This window comes from Macrobrachium nipponense, chromosome 40 (genome assembly GCF_015104395.2).
Source record: "Macrobrachium nipponense isolate FS-2020 chromosome 40, ASM1510439v2, whole genome shotgun sequence".
NCBI lineage: Eukaryota > Metazoa > Arthropoda > Malacostraca > Decapoda > Palaemonidae > Macrobrachium > Macrobrachium nipponense.
In genome coordinates, this window is record NC_061101.1 from 6,280,898 (window position 1) to 6,303,506 (window position 22,609).

The following is a 22,609-nucleotide window of genomic DNA, read 5'->3' on the forward strand; positions in this document are numbered from 1 at the left end:
ATATTCACAGAAACCCTTCACATCCTTTCAGGAGAAATTTGTCTGGTCGTGACGATACTAATTTTGGATCATTTTGCCTAGACACAGATGTTCATAGATTTGTTATCTAAAGTAACCATACACAACTTTTAGAAGGTTCCCCAATTCGGCCTTAATTTCAACTGAGAAAGAAACTTGGCAGACAATTATTGAGTCATGAAAACCCGGCCATTGGCAACAGACACGTACCTGGAAAAATGGCACTACTAGACAGTAGCATGAGTTATTTTCGTAATTCTGTCTCTTCTCGTCCTTTGTCTTCCGGATACTGCCCAACTTCTGGTTTTATATTCGGTAATAAATCTCTGATAAAAAAGAGCATTTCTTGATATGCATAATGATAGATAAAAGCTTTTAGTTTTTTACGAGTAGAGGTTGTCATTTTTTGTTATAGAATAGTGAGTACAAATAGATAAACCAGGAAATAAATGAAGACATCCATTAAGAGAAGTCTTCGTTTCTTATTAAATTTAGATTTCATTGTTTTATCAAGTAACATATCCAAGAATATTAGCAAATAAAGAAGATTGGTTCCCTGCAGGTAGTTTCCATATCTTAGAACAAGGCATTTTTCAGCAAAAAAAATAAAATAAAAAAAAAAATTAATTAATACTGTGCTACCCAAGTGAAAAAAAAAAAATTAAAACTGTGCTACTCAAGTAAGGGTACGTTATTATCAGTTGAAGATTACTACATTTATTATAATTATTATATTGTAGCCTCGCTGGAAAGTCTGGAGTAAATAACGCAGGTTGAAGCCTCATATAGAGGGAGAATTTCTACAGTTTATTCCACAGTTCAGATTTCAATGTTTTCAGTGAAATATAATTCATTTTCATTATTACAAGCAACGAACAAAGAATGCAGGCTAATTGACTCTTTGGGTAGTTTGACCTGCGGGCGAATAGATGTGTGGGGCAATTAATTTGTGGGGCAAAACAGATGTGTGGGGACTAATTGACTTGTGGGCGAGTAGATGCGTGGGCTTAAAATATAGTAACAAGAAAACTGGCAGGATAGTTAGTAGGTGAAAAATATTACTAAAACGCTTTGCTAAGGAGGATAATTATTCAAAAGCTTGATTATTCAAATACCTTCACAACCAACCTAGTATATTTCCCACAACTAGATATGGCTCTTATATACTCAAATAATAAAGGGAATGATTGCATTATATTGTCATACCGTAACAACATAGTTTGTCAAGTATCAAACGAACATACCATGATTTTATACATTTTTTACTCTTTTTTTTTCTCTCTCTCTCTCTATAAGAATAATTGTTCCTTACTGGTGAAAATGTTTACGACTGTTTCCAAGAACTTCACCTCCTTCCCCTCACCCTTCTCTCTCACTCTCCCCTCTCTCTCTTTCCTAGCATTATGACGTCTACCAAGAAATGCGTTTTATTACTAATGCCACTGGACAAAGTGAGCCTCATCTCCAGCTCGCTTTTACTTTTGGCAAAAGCATTGCCTTACTAATGAGTACAAATGGTGGGTAGTAAATATTCCGGAGAAACGCTGTCTTGGCTACAAGTAGGGTAGTCATAAAACAAAGTAAAAGCTCCTAAGAGAATAGGCTCCAGTGACAACTATCTACTCAGAAGATGAGAAAGAACGAGATAAACATGGAACATGAATTTGCTATTATACAATGAAAGGGCAACTCAAATTTTATATTTCAATTTATGATTCTACACGAAAATATAGATACTTTATTTTCATGAAATCAACTGTTTGTTTAAGTTCTTTAATTACTTATTAAAGAAAATAAAAACCATCGTAGAATATAAAATGTAACCAAGTTATGGATATTTAATTGGTGGTTCTATTCTATACCAGTGGTTCTTAAACTTTTTATTACCACGCCCTCTCTAAGAGTTGGTTCCTCTCTCCGCGCCCCCATTGCATCTATGGGTAAAATCCCGCCCAGATTTAAAGAGAATGAAAAGAAAAGAGAAAGAGAAAGAGAGGGGTTTTGAGAGAGGTGAGTAATTACAAAGCATCGTAAGCCCAACGTGTCTAACTAAAGTAGTAGACTATGGGGAATTAACGTTATAAAGGGATACTTTGCATTTTTTCATAAGCTTCTGGATATTAAATCCTTAATCTCGTGAAGAGAATAACGAATTATAATTGGGGAATTCTCAATTTTTCCTCAGGCTTGCGCCTCCCCTGGAAATTGCTACCCCCCCCCCCCCCCCCTTCCCCGTTTGGAACCACTGTTCCACACGAAAATAGTGGATAATTTATTTTAAGAAATCGACTGTTGTTTGAATTGTTATGGAAGAAAAATCACAGCATAGAATGTTAAACAATATTAAGCATTAACAGTTGGATGTGAAATAGATTTGGGTCAACATAGCAGCTCGTTTTAACAAGACAGCAGACGACGATGTCAATTGCTGGACATTAAGCACCCTCTTATATTTGCTAATTAGAAAATGAAAACCAACTAGCTGTACCGCTCCTGGATTACCTAACGTCTCCCTGCCATTGCTCGCTCTCTCTCGCTCTCTCTCTCTCTCTCTTTCTCTCTCTCTCTCTCTCAAAGCTTTCGACTTACGTAAGGGGAAGTACACTTAATTTTGCTAAGGCTGCAATTACTTCTAGAGACTCGACTCACCCTGTTTGTTGTCGTGACCAACCTATATCCTATCCGGAGTTCATTACATCTTCCTTAACAAGTGACCTGTCTTGAGTGAGATCTTCATCTTTATACGAATAATAGTCTTTGAAAAATTCCAACTATTATCCTCGTTTCATCAGGAGGATAGCTATTACGGGGGGCGTTATGCTATTTACATTTTTAATAATATTTTAATCATTGTTTAAATTGTGTGATTTCCTGAAGACTCTAAAGTCTTCTTTATAATTTTATTAGGATGGTTAGGCAAAAATTATTTGATAAGCATACCGGAGGGTTTCTTAATCTAAATAGCTCCATCCTACCTAGAACCTATTTCTTTATATTCTCTGAACATACAAATTATGTTTAATTTATGCCCCAGTGCATCTACCCAACGGTATTCGATCCACATCCTGTGCCCTTAGGGTTGATGTAGAGGAAATAGGGACTTCTTGCTCTGTTTGCCAAATATATTTAATTAACAATTTTCAACTCTGCCGTCCACAATCCTTTCTAATTCCCAAAGCCCAAAGAAAACAAGTTCCTTGTTTTAAAACTAAAGTGCAGGTTGGGTTGGAGTCATTGATAGTTTAGATAAAATTATCGTTTGCAATTCCTTGTGGGTGTAAGTTATTCCCAAAGTATACAAGTTTCATGGTCCACTGTGAAACACCTGTGTATATATGGCAACGTGTTCAGGCGATTTTATAATTCCGACACTAATCTCAAGTTACTTTTTTTATAATTTCGAACGTGGAGAATGCCAGAAAATATCCGGTATATCCTGTTTGATTCACCTTAGCTTAAACTAATCACTCAAAGGAGTGATATATGTGAAGTTCATTACCTTTTCCAACTTTCGAAACTCTGACTATCCACTCTTATGAGAGATCATATTGCCTTATTAGTCTCCCTTAACCCTCAACATTCTCGTTCTAAGAATAATTATCTTTCTCTCTACGATAAATCGCAGTATCATTTAGAGATCACACTGCTTATTAATCCTCCCTTCTTCAACATTCTCAGGTAAGAATAATTATCTGTCTCGCTACTATAAAATTGCAGTATTATTGAGATATATCACAGTCCCTTATTAAGTCTCACTTAACCTTAACATTCTTCAGCTAAGAATAATTAGCTGTCTCGCTACGATAAATTACAGTCTTATTTGGAGATCAAACTGCCTTATTAATTCTCCCTTACCTCAATATTCTCGAGTCAAGAATAATTATCTGTATCACTACGATAAATTGCAGTCTTATTTAGATATATCACACTGCCATATTAATTCCCTTAACCTCAACATTCTCCCTCTGATGAATCAATTATCTGTTTAGCTACGATAAATTGCAGTATTTTTGACATATATCACACTGCCTTATTAATTCTCCCTTAATCTCAACATTCTCCAGCTAAGAATAATTATCTGTCCTCGCTACGATAAATTGCACGAGCCTAAATCATTATCTAACTCAACTCTTGTTGCACTGCATCTTGTAACTATTTTCTACGAAATACCAGTCTCGCCATTAATGATAGACCAGAGGATATTTCCGCTGCAAAGCCAGACAAACGTCGACAGCAAACACGGTCCCATTAGCAAACGAACCTTGAAGTATTAGCTGTTTGTTGCGTTCTGTCAGATTCGGTAAAATAAAAGGAAATGGTTGTGGATTGAGCTTTTTTTTTTTTTTTTTTTTTTGAAGTTAGATTTATGATATTATTTTTAGGTGATATTCAAGACTTCATATTGCAGATTTATACTGTGAGACGTTTTTCGAGTTTTTTGTTTATCATATGAGTGATATAAAAAAAATCATGTGGTAAGAAGTTATGCAATATACATGCACACAAGGACATAAAGACACAGACATCCATATGTATATATATATATATATATATATATATATATATATATATATATATATATATATATATATATTATATATATATATGTGTGTGTGTGTGTATATATATATATCTATATATATATATATATATATATATATATATATATATATATATATATATATATATTCGTCACTTCTTCCACGTGATCGCCTCTTATAATGCCAGCGGTTGGACTTTATACATCCAACCCCAATACAAACCCAGGCTAGCCATCTCCCCAACACTGAGGTAATATATTATGTCAAGCAACTCCTCTGTATGAAAAGTGACTAGTAAAAATAATCGCAGGTCTGTATATAATTTATTCAGATCTGCAAGGAATATCAAAGGATGTTCTGAATAATACCAATTTCTGCAATGGGTTCAATTTAATTCTATTTCCCTGAGAAATTGTCAGAGTAACGAGGTCATGATTTTAGATTTATTCCGAATCCGAATGACTTAATTTTTATTGATGAAAAATAGTCTCAGAAATTATTTTGATGTCTCTCCTACTCATTCTTCTTCTTCTTCTTCTTCTTCTTCTTCTTCTTCTTCTTCTTCTTCTTCTTCTTCAGAAGTTTCCTCCTGTTTTACTCAGCTGGGCGTTCACAAGACGTACCTAAAAAAAAGAAAAAAAGAAAAAAGGAAAGAGGAAATCCTTAAAAGTTGCAAACTCTAAAAAGACGAAGGAACTCAATCTCCAGGATTGGCTATATCTCACCAAGCGAGAAAACTTTGTACTACGTAAATGTGTTCGTCTTATTTTTATGAAGCTTTCAAGATAAAATCTGATCTTGGGGTGATGATCGATAAAAATATGTAGTTTAATATCAACTGAAAATACCTTTGAAATTCAAGTAAGGACAGACACTTATTGATATGTTTTGTATCTATAATAATTAAATTCCCTCTGAATACAAACTAAGAGCAAATTGGATTATGTATATATATATATATACATATACATATACATATATATATATATATATATATATATATATATATATATATATATATATATATATATAGTATCTATATGTATATATCTATATACATATACTATATATATATATATATATATATATATATATATATATATATATATATATATATATATATATATATATATATATATATATATATATATATATATATATATATATATATATATGATAATATATAAGTATATAGTATATATATATATATATATATATATATATATCATATATATATATATATATATATATATATATATATATATATATATATATACTATATATATATATATATATATATATATATATATATATATATATATACATATACATGACTGGTAAAAATGTTCTGTAACAACAGAATTCCATCTAATAAAAGGAGCCCATAAAAACACCAAAATATAGAGAAAAAAGTACTATATTTCAGAGACTGCTGTCTCCCTCTTCAGGTAGATGAATGAGAAAAGTTTACAGAAAAGGTGGTATTTATACCAAGAGGTCCATCCACAAACAAGCCAATTTAAGTCACCCCCGCTGATAATCTTCCTTTAATCTTCTTAAGTGTTGGTTGAATGAAGACGTTGTCGATCGTATCTGAAATCCATGTCCTTTTGCCAGATGTTTCATTACCTGCCTCTCTTTTATCAAGGCCGATTCCATCATTTGACTCTTGTACCGGCAGTCGCTGCTATAAATTACACATGACAAATTTCCAGGTTTATTCTATGGTTATATTCATTTATATGGTTGAAAATAGCCGAGTTCTGTTGTCCATACCTAACTGACAACAGAACTCGGCTATTTTCAACCATATAAATGAACATAACCATAGAATAAACTGGAATTTGTCACGTGTAATTTATAGCAGCAACTGCCGGTACAAGAGTCAAATGATGGAATCGGCCTTAATAAAAGAGAGGCAGGTAATGAACTCTCAAAAGGAGCATGGATTTCAGATACAATCGACAACGTCTTCATTCAACCAACACTTAAGAAGATTATCAGCGGGGGGACTTAAATTGGCTTGTTTGTGGATACCACTGCGGTAGTCTCCACGGTCGGTGAGGGCCTCGGCAAGCAGAAGGGGTGAAGGGCGTCAGTCGTCCGCAGGTTCCCAAGGTCTTCTTGCTTCTGGATACCATCGAGAGATATTCAATTTCCAAGCGTTATCCATCGGCCTCGGCTGCGTGATGAAGTGGCAGTGAGGCCCATCCGCAGGATCTTGTCTTCGTCAGGTGTGGGACGTGTCCCAGATAGGCACAGCTTGAAGTCGTCAGCCGAGTTCTTGGAAGCCCTATGAGCAACGCCCCCCGGAGGATGCATCACTTCGATGGATGTAGAGTCCCTCTTTACCAACGTCCCCGTAGACGATTGACCATACAAATGATCTGGACAGAGTTTACAGGGACCCCGGCACTCCATCCTTAAACATCCCAGAGCATGCCCTTTCAGCCCACCTGCTGAAATCTGTACTAAGAAGGACCCTTTGCTGATCACCGCAGCTATATGTACACCCAGATCGACGGCGTGGCGATGGGATCTCCCCTTGGGGTCCTTTTCGCCAATTTCTATATGGGTACATCGAAGAGAGGGTCTTCCAGAATTCCAACAAACGAGGATGTACGTGCGCTACATTGATGACACCTTCGTCTGCGCCGACTCCCAGGATGAGATAGAGCAGCTGCGACGTGCATTCCACGACCACAGCTGCCTCACGTTCACGATCGAACATTGCAAAGACCGCCGCCTCCCCTTCCTTGACGTTCTTGTCGAACAGCGAGATTCCGAATTCAGCACGAAGGTGTACACGAAGCCGACGAACCTGGGTATGTGCATGAACGGTGAGAGCGAGTTGCCCTGAGAGGTATAAGCGCTCCCCACCATCAGCGCTTTCGTCAGGAGGGTCCTCTCACCACTGCTCCTCCTGGAATGATACACAGTGAGTTGGAGTGCGCCGCCCAGGTCCTCATCGACAACGGACACACCAATCGTGCTGTTGATGAATATATAAGGAAAAATATGGAAGCCTGGTACCACCAGGAACCCCGCCCCGATGTTGCAGAGCCCATCAAGCTGTTCTACAAGGGACATTTCCACCGGAGGTACAAGGAGGACGAACAAGCCCTCAAAAAGATCATCGACGAAAACGTCAGCCCAGCCGACCCAGACAAAAATATTAAGTTAATTATCTATTATAAAACGAAGAAGACGAGCAGCCTGGTGATGAGAAAACAACCCTTCGGCGCGCCCTGAAGACGAGTGTGGTCTACCGTTACACATGCCCCGTCGAGGATGCCTCGGCAAATACGTCGGTATGACCTCCATGCGTTTCTCAAGCGAATCTCCTGCACGCTCAAGAAGGAGCAATCTTCAACCACGCCAGGACTGCTCATAACAAAGAGAAATTATATTATTCCTAATATCGAAATAATAGACCAGACAACGGATCCCCGACGTCTGCGCCTCTTAGAAGCCCTCCATTAGGTGGCAAGGAGAAACCAAATCTTAACATCACCCAAGAAACGTTTCTCCTTCCCACCGCCGCCCGGAGAGCAGCGATCGACCCCCACCGACAATACCAGATGATCAGGAGCCCCCACGGGATGACAGGATTCCTGCTACACGGACGGAATTCCTGTCGTTCATCCCCAAGCACACTACTGTGGCGCTCGCACGAGAGAAATCCCAGCCGAGACCTTCGAGGCGAGATCCACGACTTCGTCCAAGACCGGCCCGACCAATGAGAATGCAACTCTAGTCCGAGCAGCTATAAATACCGCCCCACAGACTTCCTTGCTACAGTCTCTTCAAAAGACTCGTCCGAGGATGACCTGCGAGAAGGTCGAAACGTTACGTAATACCAGAAATACCAGCATACAGCACCAATACCAGCCCCTAAACCGAAGACGAACCCGGCACCGAACTGAACTACGCCTACGGAATAATACCAGCACTGACGACGACCCCTTGCTGACCTGGACCTGATATCCTGTTCCAATAAAAAAGATTTCCTTCAGCATTTATGATTTTTGAAAATTCCCATATGAATATTGGTCAGTTACTCAGAAACATCGCTGAGCCTGAGAAGCGAATTGTAAGGAAAATAGAAAAAACAATATATAAATGAACTCGCTTAATTCTGCCATTCTTTTTTAACAGTATTTGCCTAAAAGAGGGTCTTCTACCAAATTACATATGATTATTATTATTATTATTATTATTATTATTATTATTATTATTATTATTATATTATTAAAAAGAATGGCAGAGTTAATTGAATTTATCTTATATGGGATCTTCTGTTTTCAGATTTTTTTATCAGAAAATAGAGAATATTCCTTATAAGATAAATTCAATTACCTCTGCCATTCTTGTTAATAAGACATGTATCCGAGAAGGCCTGCATCCTGCTTTTATTATTATTATTTTATTATTATTATTATTATTATTATTATTATTATTTTATTATTATTATTACTAACGAGAACGACAGAATTAAGCAGTTGATTTTATACATTATTATTTTTATTGTTCTTACCATCCCGCATCTCTGTCTCAGCCATGTTTCTGAGTAATGGCCAATATTCAAATTGGGAATTTCTAAAAAACTCCTATAAATTGCTGAAAATGATCTTAGTATACCAGAATCATGGTATACTGAACATTATTATTAAATAAAGCGAACGCTGTGTGTCTGTCAAATTACGAATAAAAAGAATCGTTGTAAATTGGACGAGAAGGTAAAAACAATGACTGCAGGGATTTGGAAGTTCTGTAAGGATTAGCTCAATAGAGCTTGGTACAAGAGAGTAAAAACTGAAAATAACCGTGAATGTCAATGGAAAGTATGAATGAAAAGTTCGTCAAAGCAACAATAACCAGAAACAAGGCTAGAATAATGAATGCTCAGTGCACATCAAACTAGAGTTAGGAATTTTCTTTGCAGTATGCATTCAGATCAAAAAGTGTTGACGTTGCAAACAAACCCATTTTCAATTACGATTTTCTCTTCGGCCTTAACTGAACTCATCAAGAAATGGAAGCCTGAATTTGGAAGGTTATTGATTTGAATATAGAATTCAGGCCAAACGCCAAGCACTGGGACCTATGAGGTCATTCAGTTCTGAAACGGGAATTGATAGTAAAAGGTTTGAAAGATGTAACGGGAGGAAAACCTCAAAGCAGTTGCATCTATGCATCAATTGTTAGGAGAGGGTGGAAAGTGAGATGAGAGAAAGAGAATATGAATAATTGAGGTACAGTAAAAGGAACGAAAGAGGTTGCAGCTAGGGGCCGAAGGACTGTTAGTGAGTCTTGTGCAATGTTTTCATCTCTGTAGCAGAACATTTTTAGTGATGGTAAAGCCATTTTGAAGAGGATTTATATTTCATGGTGTAGGCATTTATGTACACAGCCCATTTCCTTCATTAGGTATAAATGAGGTGCTAGAAAAAAAACGGGAAACCCAAAATTGATCAGTTTATCATATAAGTTGGGGCGTTTAGTTTGCCAACAACCAATGGATTAGTAAGACTGAGAAATGCTATTTATTATGAAGGTTTGTATATTTTTTTCATATTCAGTTTTTTTTTATCTGTATAGCAGAGCATTTTAGTAGTTTGTAGAAGCCTTCTGTTAAAAGCAATTTACATGTTAATGATAAAATATGCTTGTATGTATACAAGAAACAGCTGGTCACACATTCGTTCATGTTGACGCCTTCAATAACAACAACGAAGAAAAATTCGAGAGATGCCCCTATTAATTAATCAGTTCATCCATTCTTCAGGTCTTCTCGATGCAAGTGGATGGATCGGTCTTAACGACTTCAACGAAGAAGGTGTTTTTGTCTGGGACGATTCCAGCGAAGTGACCTACACCAAGTAAGCTGAAATATCGTTGTCAAACTCTTTTACCAGGTTTATGTAACTTTGAGCAAAATTCCAGAGTCAGTATTACCCAAAGTCTAAATTCAACTTAATCCAGACACAACGTTGCTTTTGAATTAAGATTCTTTATTCAGCAAGCTTAAATTTTCAAGTTTTTAAGGTTACAGATTAGAACGACTGAGTCACTGGTGTTAGAAGAAATCTAGAAATCCTATCATAGTACTCAGGCAGCTCCTGAGTTTCCACCTCTGCATAACTAACTATAGTTTCATAAGGAACAAATGATCAAAGTTTCCCTCCAGTAAATGTTTGGACAAGCTATATATATATATATATATATATATATTATATATATATATATATATATATATATATATATATATATATATATATATAATATATTATATATATACACGTGTGTGCGTGCGTGTATATATATATATATATATATATATATATATATATATTATATATATATATATATATATATCATATATATATATATATATATATATATATATATATATATATATATATATATATATATATATATATATATATATATATATATATATATATATATATATATATATATACGTGTATGTATGTATTATGTGTCTGCTCATTTAATCATGCTCAAATCTTAGAAAACATTAACCTATAAAAACAAAATAATAAAAAAGAACTCATTTCAAATGTGACCAAATCTTTTCACATTTTCACTGTTTTTTCCTTTTTTCTTATTTCCAGTGGGAAGTGGGAGAACCCAACGACGGTTACATCATAGGATTCGGAGGCTCCGAGGATTGCGTGGAGATGAAGAAATCCTTCGGGTACACCTGGAACGACGAGGACTGCGACAACGAACGGAGGTGGGTTGTTCAAGGGAGAAAGAAGCTCTCCTCAGGAACTCTCACCTTTTCATTTGCTTTGACAAAAATCTTCCATTTTTCTCTGGACGCAGTTCCTATTTCATTACATGAATAAAAACCGTAATACAGTATAAATTAGCACACTAATAGATATGCTTGGTAAATGTATTTTTAAGTCATATACATTTACAGAATACTATAAATACCATAAGAAATTATGTATAAGAACAAAATGTTGCCTGCCTTTTCATCACTCCTATTCAGGACGTCTTGATTGAATAACTGAAAATATCTTGCATGTTTCAGAATTGAATGCATTATTCTTTGATAACCTGGAGCGCCTATCATGACGCGTTTTCTCATTTATATCTCTTAATCTTCCAGGTATGTTTGCGAACGCCCAGCTGAGTGAAACCAGAGACCAATATAGTCTGCTGTTACCAAGAAGACGCCAGATATGCTGTATTAATACCTCATTGTTCTAGTAGCAATAGAAAAAAAGTCCTAAATCATATTCAAATTTAATCTACCCATTTCGTGTAAGACTGTGGATTGCTCTCTGAAACAAATAAAACTGAAATGAAAGCAATACTTTAGCCATATTTTAATATCCTCCGACATTTTCCCTGTTCGCGTTTCTCCTCGAGGCTCCCTTTCTTCAAACCGATGTCTCCAGAGGGATGTGATTTGTTGCTTTTGTGCTTTGGGAGAATCGAAGGACACCGGGACATTTTAGGGTGTGTCGAATGGTGAGGGCATTCAGATATCTAAACGATTAAGAGGACAGGCGTTGTTTGATTTCGCTTATAGGTTAATAAAGGAAGAGCCCTCTGTCATACTCACATATAAATACATACATAAATGCATATATATATATATATATATATATATATATATCTTATATATATAGTATATATATATATATATATATATATATATATATATATATATATATATATATATAATATATATATATATATAGTATATATATATATATATATATATATATATATATATATATAATGTAATAAATACATTTAATATTACAGAATCTGTAAATAAAAAAACCCATGACCTGAGGTCATGGCATTAGGAGGGTCCTACGTGACCAATGCAGATCTAGATTACGCTATTTTCCCCCGCTGTCTGCAGTACCTGGTTTAAATCTGTTACATTGTCATCATTTTGCATTACTGATAACTTTGCACAACAACTTTCCATGGAAAGCGGTTGACCTGTTAACCTACGCCGGAAACTTGTAACTTCCGAGCCGGCGGACTACGTATGTTTTTATATGAATCGCTGAGATAGCTAATGTTCCGCTATCGAGGTGATGCTTTAGAATGGCAGTTCCGTGCCAGCATTCAAACATATCGGTCTCCCGACCGAACTGCATCTCTTAGTATGGAGTTACAGAATAAAGTTGTTTATACCTTTTCAACTTATCTGTTTGAATCCTCTCCTTTAGTTTAAGAAGAACCACTCTACTAAGATATCACATAGGAGATGGAAGGAACCAGAAATACTTACGAATGACAGTCGTAAGGAGAAACAAAAACGTCTTTCGCAAAGCGAAGAGACTAAGACTGGTGGCAGCTTTAGACGAAGAATAGATTAACAAGACCCATATCAGCCGACCGAAAGAACTACAACAAACCAACTTCCACCTTCAAATCAAAACAAAACAGAGGAAACGGGATCTTCAATCAACGCAACATTTATGAAGATGAAGATATGTCCTTCATCGAGACGAATACAAGCATCAACATCGACGTTTGAGTGACTGTTGTCACTTATCTTCGAGAATCAACACTGGACGAGAGCAGCATCGAACATCAACAGAAAGAAGAAAACACATAAAGGAAAACACAAAGGAAACATCGCGCGATCACTAGCAAGGACGCAAAGAGTAGAGCAAAAGGAAGTAATGCGAGGACGGAGGCTGTGACGTCATCAATCTTGGACTTCTTCATGCATCGTGAGCCTGAGAGACCGAGACGTCATCACGACTTCCGACGCGACGACGACAGGAACTGAGACGTCATCCCGTGTCAACATCCTTCACCATATAATCTTGAGCTAAGTACCATTTTATCTATTCAGGTTCTTTCCTCAGTGAAGTGTTGTTTATCAGGAGTTGATCGTCCAGTATTCTGGGGTGAGTTGTTCGCCATCTTAATCTTCCTTCATTACAGAATCATCTTCAACTACGAGTTCTCGCCCGCAGATTATTTTTTTCTCTTCTCGTTGTTGCTAATCGTTTCTTGCAGGAATTCTCCGTATAATATTTTTATCAAATTATCTGTATTTTTGTATCTTTTGGGGGATTTTCCTATTATTATAACACATTTTATACAGTATATTGCATATGCGTTTACGTATGTGGTCAAGTGTACTCTTATAGATATTTTGATAGGACCGCAAGGAATAGGAAGTGATAAGAAAAGTAAAAGTGAACATGGCAACTACTACGGCTGGCAACCCAATGTGGTGACTCTCGTGAGCGCGAGGTCAGCAATTGTCCCTTTTCAAGGTCGGGTCAATGGGTTCCTGCCTCAAAATGTTGAGGCATGGATCATCTCGTAGACGCTCATTTAAATGCAAAAAGCATCACAGACCCGCAGTACAATTACAGGAGGCAAAAGCTCATAGACTTTGCTAAAGGAGACGCAAGTGCTTATCTAAGGGGTGTTTCTTTCCAAGAGGCGACTACATGGGATGAGTTCAAAATCAGATTACGTGCCATGTATGGGGGTGAAGAGGCTTTAGATGTAGTATTGGGATTGAGAAATATCCTTAACCAAGCCTCCATGACTCAGCTTAATGTTGTCGAGCGGGCGGCGCTAATTGCCGACCGGCTAAATGAATATCAAGTTAGTTTAAGTAACTCCGGGTGGGTTACGAGTGCCAAAATCGCCGTGAAAGATTTTATCCGTTTAATTTACCTACGAGTATTACTACAATGCCTGAGGTGTTAGTGCGGTGTTTTGACAAAAAATTGCAGCCCAACAGTACGGAATTAGATGTGTATAAACAAATAAAAAAACACATGTCTAAATGTACCGACCTAGATCCTTTGCTCATTCAAGTTTTGCAAAAAATGAGAACAAGCCACAACTAGTAAACGTGGTACATAATAATAATCAAGTTGCAGGGATGGTTTGTTATAACTGTAAACCCGACCAGGTCACATGATTTCAGACTGTCGGACGCGTTTTTGTTCAATACATAATAGTTCCACTCATTCATAATAATCGTTGCTACTCGAGGAATCAACAGCAGAATCCTACAAACACGCAACCAGTTGCCAGTGCAAATAAAAGAAGGGTCCTCAGTACTATAAAAAGAAACAAGCAAAGGCGGAAATGCTGCACAACACAGAAACAAACAAATCGTGCTTCAGGTACCTCTGTTCCTGGGCCGTCTAGCCAGAACTTGCAAGGTCAAGCGAATTTTCAAGGTGTGATAACAAAGCAAATACCACGTAGTTCGCTCCAAGGGGGAGAGGGCGATGTGTCATCAATATCAACATCTTTTGTATCAAATAATCAGTTTAATCATTTATCAGATCATTGTGAGGCAATTGATTTTCCTATGAAACACACGGCCGAATCCAAAAAACTCTGTGCAGGTTCCCATAGATTTGCAACAAATTCATGCAATTATTAGTCAAGACGAGTTACGACCAACCTTACATGCAGTAAATTTGGACCATAAGTCATTCACTTTGTTCTTTGATTCTGGTAGTCCACGTAATATCATGGATTTAAGGACTCATCATTTACTCTTTTTCAAATTTCCCTATAGAGAATCCGGAATAAGACTCTCAGGCATAGGAAATAATGAATTAAATGTGGTACGAGTAACTCATGTCAGTACAAGGTCGGTAGCGCACGTTTTCCGATACCTTCATCGTTGTACAAACATTAATATGTATCCCGCAGTAATTATCGGATACCCGTCTATGGGCACTCAAAATTTATCATTAGCACCTTGCAAAACACGGCGTGTATATCAAAGGGAAATTTTATAAGTTTTCTAATACCCTAAAATCAGTTTTAGATAATAAAGAGACGACAGAGTAGTCACTTACATTGAAGAACCAATCACCTGTCTCATGAACCAAGAAACTAATACATGCAACCCAAGAACAGAACTCTCGCTCGCCCGTATATCAGCTTGCACGCAAACTCTCGAGCCGAACGTAACTTCGAACATAATAGTGCGTGTAAAGAAAACCTTGCCAGGATCTGAAACGTTAATCCTTTCCGAAAACTCTAAAAACACACGGATTATCCATCACACAAGCCATTTATACAGTCGGCTCACAACAACAATGTCACATCGAAGTCTGTAATCATTTGAATACCACTTTAGTAATCCACAAAAATCAACATATCTTGGATGCGGAAGTTTATAAACATCGCATTCTTACCGTAGCTGAGATAAAATCACTGCTCAATCAGTTGCGGATGAATCCTTTTTGCAATCTATAAAGAACAAAATCAATAAGGTACATTCAAGAAGAAGAAATTCAGCAGAAATTTTTGAATCTTTTAACTGAATATCATGATGTTTTTTCCACTACGGATGGAACCTTAGGGAAAACGGATGTCATCGAGCATCAAATAAGGCTCAAGGACAAACAGAAAGTAATCTATTGTACCTTCGTACTGACTTCCTATGAAATTTCAGAATGAGATAACAGAGAAGTAGGTAAAATGCTAAAAGAAGGAGTCATTAGGAAATCAAACAGCCCTTATAATTTTCCGTTAATAGTAGTACCGAAAAAAGATCGAACTTGGCGGATATGCGTCGATTTTTCGTCGTTTAAATGAAGAAACAATCCCTGACCGATTCCCAGTACCATGTACTGATGATATCCTATCTCTACTAGGTCAGAACAAATATTTCACCAGCTTGGACCATACTAAAAGGATTTCATCAGATTCCGTTGGAACAAGAGAGTATCACATAACTGCCTTCAGCACAGCCAGGGGACATTATGATTTTTGCGTATGCCTTTTGGTTTACATTGTGTCTCCCATAACTTTTACTCGTATGATAAACATTGTGTTTGGAGACTTGTTAGGAGATATCCTACATGCCTACATGGACGACCTAGTAATCTTTTCCAATACATTAGAAGAACATCTACGTAAATTAGAGTAGTGCTACAAAGACTAAGGCAGCATAATTTAAGGGTAAAGATAAGTAAGTGTGAATTTTTTAAAACAGAACTAGTCTATTTAGGTTTCACGGTTTCTAGTGAAGGTCTTAAAGTAGTCCATGATAAGGTATCGGCTATCCGTAACTTTCCGATACTACAACGTCAAGGGAATACAGGCAATTTTTAGGGTGTAGCGGATACTATAGGAGGTTTATTAGGAACGACTCCATCATAGCCGCTCCCTAACCGATCTTATAAAAAAACGGCGTAGATTTCATATGGTCTGAAATTCATCACAGGCGTTCGATAAATTGAAAGATGACTGTGTAGTTCTCTATCTTGTAAATTTCCTGACTTCGGTAGGAATTCTAACATAGCAACAGACGCCTCAGACCTAGGAGTAGGTGGGGTATTGCTTCAACAATATGATAACAGTTTTTCCCTATAGCTTTTTATTCACGTAAACTGAGACCTTCCAAAAGTAAATATGCAGTAATAGACAAGGAAGGGCTCGCTATTGTTAATTCACTCGTGCATTTTAAATTTATAATATACGGTTATCCCGTCAAGGTTCTCACTGATCATAAGCCCCTAACCGACTTCTTTAAAGGCTTTAGTCACAGCCCTAAGCGAACTCGGTGGCCCATGATCATCCAGACTTTGGCGCGAGGATCGGGTATTTACCTGGGAAAGCAAATATCATTGCTGACGCATTATCACGCACCCCTCTTCATCTTGTACCGATCCATTAGCTGAATTAATAGATATCTCAACCTCCACGCCCATTGTAAAACTATATCTGAACAGGAAGATCTGGGCTGGAGTGCTGAACTATTACAGACAGAACAAAGAAAAGATCCGCAAATAGAAAAAATCATCATTGCGTTAAACGGAAATCCGAAGGAAAAGGAATACATAAAGTATAAGCAGCAGAATTATATCATCAAAGATAATACCTGTGTAGATCCGTGACGAGGAAAACCCGCAACACACAGTTGAATAACAACAAGGTGGTGGTACCTATCTCACTCATACCCACTGTCTTAAATGGTTGCATGAAAATCCACTGCATGGACACCCGGGTTATTCCTTAATGTCACAGAAAGCCAAATCCTTATTTTATTGCCATACGATGCTTACAGATATAAAAAAGCACATAGCAAATTGTCGCACCTTGTCAAGGAATACAAAGAGCACACGAAGACACTTGTCAGCCTAGGGGCTTACCCCGTGCCAAATCAACCCTTTGAAAGAGTACATTTATATTTAGTTAACAGGATTTTACGACGTCCAGACAGAGGAAATAAGCACCTCCTAGTAATCATAGATGCTTTGACTCGATATACAGAACTGATAGCACTTAAAACAAACGCAGTCGAGTGCGCTAGAAAGTTTACGATTGCTACATTTGTAAACATGGAATTCCACACACCATTATATCAGACTCGGCGGGGAGTTCAATAATCATTTCCTTAACTCCTTGTGCGAATTCCTTTGTATAAAGAAAATCAATACCATGATCTATCACCCAGAGTCTAATGGGCTAGTGGAAAGGGCAAATCGTAAGGTTTTAAACATTTTAAGGGTCACCTTAGGGGGGGCAGACCCCAACTGGGACATTGCCATACCTGCGGTACTAAGCACACTTAATCATGTATCATGTGTCTATTAAAATGACACCGCACGAGGCACTGTACGGTATCCCAGCTAGAACACCTTTCCATGTACTAACGCCTACAACTAATTTATCAAATCCTCTAAAGGATGTTATGGATGCAAGCATAAGTCGATATAATATACTTCGTAAGAATCTAGAAGAAGCACAAATAATAATGAAAAAAAATCATGATAAAATAGCTAAGCCAACTAGAACATATGCCGTGGGCGATCAGGTATACATACAAGTATACGTACGTAAGGTTAAATTATAAACTGACACCTAAGTTTGAAGGCCCGTTTAACATTTTAGAAATATTAACGGCCAATAGATTTAGGGTTCAAAATGTATCCAAACCCACTGATGTGAGAATAGTTCCATTGGCACATATCAGAATCTAAGAAAGGTATAGGAGTGAGGGAAAAAATGGTTGTATTATGAAACTTGTATAATAATTTATATATCTATATATAATCATATTTGTATGTAAACCTATTCTTTTACACGAGTTGTTATTACATATATTTTACTCGTTTGCAGGTTTCAAAAATGAATCTGTTATTGTTAGAGTGATTGTGTGTTCAGACATCTTTGTATGGAAAGAGCGCTAGGACGAAAGAAATAGAATTTAATCATGCTCGATTATCGAGAGAACAGACAATGTTTTCATAGTGTCAAGTAGTATAGTCATAGAAGTGGATATGCAGGCCTATTTTTGCCTGAAGATGACGTCCTTAACTTAAAGAATGACCTGATGAGGTTTTGCCATTTCGCTTAAAGAAATGCACCAACGTAATTTTCATGCTAGCTCGAGATTTTCGCTAGCTCAAACCCTAAGCGTCGCGGAAATGTTGTCTTATGACATACAAAATAAAACCGCCGAGGCAGAGGAACTTGCTCGTGACCTGCTGATGTGGGTCTGTGCGGCACAATAATCTCGAACGCCGAACCCGCTTATTCTGGCTGGACTAAACATCTTAGGATCTGTTGCGAATCTAGGCTTAGGAATTTCAAATCGCCTTAAGATAAATATTAAAATAAAAGAATTGAGTTTTTGCAACACAAACCGAATTAGCTTTGTCCGAACTTCGCAGTCAGTTATCTTCAATCAATCAAATAATGAGTATAGTAAACGAACATTCAAATAAATATCGATCAGGTCATGGAAGTTCAACATTTGCTGGCTACATTAGCTTACTATAGTTTCGAAAATAGATCATATCCGTGTGAAAAGTATCACATTTTATTGAGAAATCAAAAGATTATGTAGAAGCTATTACGTTAGCGACAAAGGGTGTTGTCTCCACACCTCATGACTATTAAAGATCTGACGTTAGCTTTGGAAAACGGACGGGAGAACTAGGTTATATTCCTTTATTAGACGCCCATAAAGTAGAGTTCTATTATAGCCTAATATCAGTCAGCGTTGAAAGAAAATTATAGGATTATGATCACCATACCTTTTGATTCTTCCGATGCTTGGCAATCATACAAAATAGCACCGTTTCCTACTTTCATGACGAATAACTCAAGTCCAGTAATATCCAATTTGACGGGGCATGTACTGATTTCTTCTGATAGGAAATCATTTACAGTCATTAAAGACTTAGATAAACTACCTCACTGTTCAGAAGCCATGAATAATAAAATTTGTACAGCTGACTCTTTTGAATTCTATCCTATATCAACGGATTCATGTGAGTTAGGCATCGTGCTAAACGGCTCTCTCTCTCATACAAGCGAAGGTTGTCTGGGGAAACTTTATCCCTTTACAGTAATAAATTCAATTACAGAATGAATAATGGTTCCTGGATCCGTTACGACAAAGCCGATTCCACGTCATATGTCCAGATGGACCACCGCCCATTCCCCAATCTTTGTAGCAGCTGATGGTTTGTACGGGGACTCTACAAACTACACCGTCAGAGGGGTCAACCCGATATAACGTGAGAAGGCGTATTTTGCGAACTATACTTGGGCGTTCTACAATTATCCCATCACTACCTCTCCCATACAACGCGCGGTGGCTCATCGTTTGACGCAACTGGCTGAGATGAACCACGCGTCACCGACTTATGCAGGTGGAGAAAATCTTCGTTACTACATTCTGCTGGCCGTGTTCAGCGTGACGGTCCATATTGGTTATCGCCGTCAACATCTTTGCTTGGCGTAGGCTGAGGCGTAAACAGAAGGATCTCCAAGGAACGTATTGTCCCGTCTAGATGACGTACCCGTTAAACTCAAGTTGTTTGAGTTTAGGGCCGCCTGAAACTGGCCACAAGAAAGACTCACGCCTTTGCATTTGAACAGTTAAAGTACTCCCGGGCACCTAATAAAATATTATAGCCCAATATTATACATTAATATACTCCTAAAGGTATTTTTCGGGCACCTAATAAAATATACCAGCCCTATATATTGCATTTGTGCACAATTACACAATTATACTATTATACAATTGTACAATTATATTTACCAATTACAAAGAGTGACAGTACTCTTTAACAATTATCCCATGATCATGCCATAATCTATGCAGTAACCACTATTCTTAATCAGGTTACCTATTACCATAATATATCAGTAACCACTATTCTTAATCAGGTTACCTATTATCATATTAATCATGTATACATGTTAACTTTTGATTTTTACCTTTTTATTATTTTTTGGGTACCTAATCATTATTATTACCAACATGGATCTAGATTTTCCATGCATTTATCTTTGTTTATGAATATGTCAAAAAGGGTATGTAACAGAACCTTTTTATGCATTTAATCACTTATTATGTTTTATCCTAAACATATGTTTACGAGCACGCTCCTAAGAAACAATGTTTAAAGTAACTTTTGTTATTCAAGGCTTGAATGTAGCAGACCGAGCCTAAATGTAAGTACAATATAATATTACAGAATCTGTAAATAAAAAACCCATGACCTGAGGTCATGGCATTATAGGAGGGTCCTACGTGACCAATGCAGATCTAAATTACGCTATGCGCTGTCTGCAGTAGCCTGGTTTAAATCTGTTACATTGTCATCATTTTGCATTACTGATAACTTTGCACAACAACTTCCATGGGAAGCGGTTGACCTGTTAACCTACGCCGGAAACTTGTAACTTCCGAGCCGGCGGACTACGTATGTTTTTATATGAATCGCTGAGATATGCTAATGTTCCGCTATCGAGGTTATGCTTTAGAATGGCAGTTCCGTGCCAGCATTCAAACATATCGGTCTCCCGACCGAACTGCATCTCTTAGTATGGAGTTACAGAATAAAGTTGTTATACCTTTTCAACTTATCTGTTTGAATCCTCTCCTTTAGTTTAAGAAGAACCACTCTACTAAGATATCACATAGGAGATGGAAGGAACCAGAAATACTTACGAATGACAGTCGTAAGGAGAAACAAAAGTCTTTCGCAAAGCGAAGAGACTAAGATATATATATATATATATATATATTATATATATATATATATATATATATATATATATATATGCATTGTGTATAAAGTGTAGTGTATATATATATATATATATATATATATATATATATATATATATATATATATATATATACATACCATGTATATATATGGTGTATGTAAACGAAAGAGACATTGAGAGAGAGATACGCCAAAGACAGTCGAACAGACAGAGTGCCATACTGAACTTTCAAATTCTACATTGTTTAACTTTCTTTAACTATTGGAGGGCAAAAGTCTTTCCTTGTAGCCTGGACTTTCTTTAATTCTGGAAAGGATATTAACTTTTTTAATTTGGCGACGATGCCAGAATACAAACATCTCACAATTTGTTACTGTTGTTCGTGCATATGAACTTACAACAGGATATCACAGGGTAAATAATCCTGAAACGACATTCGCAAAGAACATCGTCTGCAGAGATTATGATAAAGAGACAGACGGAGAATGTAGTGTATTCCGGAATAACGAATCACTCCCGTGGAGGGAAACTCTTCAATGAATATTTCATATCACTTTATCATTGACATTTCTTTATTTCATTTTTTTTTTTTTCATTTTTTCTATTTTTTTTTTTTTTTTACATTTTTCATATCCTGAGATGAAATAAGTGCAGCAGATGGCCGCTGTCTCTTGCATATGTAAAGCGAAATTTGAAATGTGTCGGGAGATATGAATTTTGTGAGATGAATTCATTTCTCCGCAGAGGAGCATTTTAAGAGCGCGGGTTTTATCCCTCCTCCTTTTTCGTTTAGAAGGAATGCTCTAACGATGGAAATGGTTAGCATAATTGCCTGTAGGAAGATGGTTTGCGAGAGTGGCGTGTCCCTTTTTTGTTTTCGTTTGATTTACTCTCCATCTCCTCTTTCTGTATCTATCATTTATTTCGCTTTGCCACTACCTTCTGTTACTTATCGCTTACGTACACCATATTCTTCTGAAGCTTGAATTTCAATTCAGTGGCCCCCTTAG

The 22,609-nt window shown here is 36.8% G+C and overlaps 1 pseudogene; it reads right to left on the bottom strand.

The window, feature by feature from the left end:
• The window catches only part of LOC135211778 (macrophage mannose receptor 1-like), a 17,070-nt pseudogene extending 10,189 nt beyond the window's left edge, over positions 1-6,881 (bottom strand).
• Between the last annotated feature and the right edge of the window lie 15,728 nt (positions 6,882-22,609).